The sequence below is a fragment of the Nannospalax galili genome, unplaced genomic scaffold (genome assembly GCF_000622305.1).
Source record: "Nannospalax galili isolate Female #2095 unplaced genomic scaffold, S.galili_v1.0 scaffold707, whole genome shotgun sequence".
Lineage (NCBI taxonomy): Eukaryota > Metazoa > Chordata > Mammalia > Rodentia > Spalacidae > Nannospalax > Nannospalax galili.
Window position 1 is genome coordinate 1,155,563 of NW_008356263.1, and position 2,004 is coordinate 1,157,566.

Consider the following 2,004-nt stretch of genomic DNA (forward strand, 5'->3'; position numbering starts at 1 on the left):
TCTCTGTGATTTTGACATGTGAATTTCTTTTGTAGTTTCTGATTCTTGTGTGAGACTCAAGTCTTCAAGTTTAGGTCTGCTTCTTTTTGTGTAAACTTTATGTGCCTTTGTAGTTTACTTTTTGGGCATGAAAAGCTGGTTCCTCTAAGCTTCTGGTTCTCTCTTTTGATTTTATATTGGAGTGACCAGATTGCTTTTGTCTTCAGGAGTTCCCACAATGGCCCACGTCAGATGAGGATCAGATGCTCTCAGGCTTTCCCCTAAAGTCTGGATCCCTCCAGGAAAGATATTGTCCTCAGGAATTTGGGGGCTGGACTGGCCTGGGAGAAGGGCCCAGGAAAGATGCTCGTCTCGGGCAGGTGGTGGCTGTGCCATCCAGGGAAGCAGCGGGAGGTGAGGGCAGGACCAAGAAGGAGAATGGCCCACGTCAGATGAGGATCAGATGCTCTCAGGCTTTCCCCTAAAGTCTGGATCCCTCCAGGAAAGATATTGTCCTCAGGAATTTGGGGGCTGGACTGGCCTGGGAGAAGGGCCCAGGAAAGATGCTCGTCTCGGGCAGGTGGTGGCTGTGCCATCCAGGGAAGCAGCGGGAGGTGAGGGCAGGACCAAGAAGGAGATTGGTTCCTCTGGATACAGAGTATCAGGAAGCAGTGGTGGCTCTGAGCTGAGAGGTCAGCCCCAGTGTCTGGGGTGCCAAGACAAGAAATGGGCCAGTACCCAGGCTAGGAGGAGAGATGGGACGGGGGAGCTGGGAGGGTCAATGAGGCTGGGGGAGTCAAGGCAAGGTGGCTGGACTTATCCAGGAGAGAGCCTGGCAGGTTGTGCAGCCCAGGGAAGCAGAGGGAGGTGAGGGCAGGGACCAGGCCCAGAGGGCTCTTAGGAACCACAAGAAGGAACTGGGTTGGTCTGGATGCAAAGGATCAGGAAGCAGGACCTTTGACTTATCTTCACAGTAGATGGAACTAGTAAAACAAAGGAGCCAGGATCTCCTCCCAAGCCAATGTGACCCCCTGAGGAACAGATCCTCAAATGGCCTTAAGAGTAAAAGTAAATTGGTTTATCTGGGCCAACTGTATGGCCTTAAATACCCAAAAGGAAAGTATAACCAAAGATTAAAGGGGCCAATATAATTTTTTAAGAGTCTGTATGTATAGCTAAAGGCTACATAACAAGCAACAATGCCAGACAGGTGATACCTTCTTTTGAGTTGTTGGCCAGGGTGGCCAAAGGGACTCCCAGATAGTAACGCAGCATAGAACTGGGAAAATGAACAGCAGACCCCAATCTTATCTAAAGGAGTTCTGACAACTGATTGCTGCTAGAAGAGGAACAGCTGACCCTCCCAAAACTAAGACCTCTAAATAGGCTGACTAGATTCACCAGATGGACAAGTAGTGGGGAAGGGCTGGGGGTGCTGACAACACAACAGACAGTAGCAGGGATATCAGAGTATAAGGGCTCTAGTCAGGGGAGGGAGGCTATGGGAGGGTGCTACCTGGAGTAGGTGTATAGTTGAATGAGATGGTTTGGGATGTTCTGTGTGATACACACACACAGACACACACACATACAGACACACACAACACACACAAATCCAAATTTAAAAAATGAGTTATATTTGAGGAGGAAGCAAAAATTTACGTCATGTTAATTAGTAGAGGTGATAAACATTACCATTGAAATCTACCTGATGACTTTATATCCATACACAGGTGCCAAGGATCCGAGTGCAATCGACCATGACTAGTAATAATCAGATACATATAGATTGGAGATGTATGTGCCGTCATTTAAGTGTTATTAGCAAAAACAATGAGTCTTTCCGTAAGAAACAGTATATTTTAAAATGAAATGGAGATCTTTTTTAAAGGTTAAAAACTCATTTAATGTTATGTCTTATAGGGTTTATACTGAGTATAATATTGTATAACTGTAATAATTCAACTATAAACCTAAAAATTTACAGTCAATTTTGAAAGAGATGCATCTTAGCTCTGGAAATTG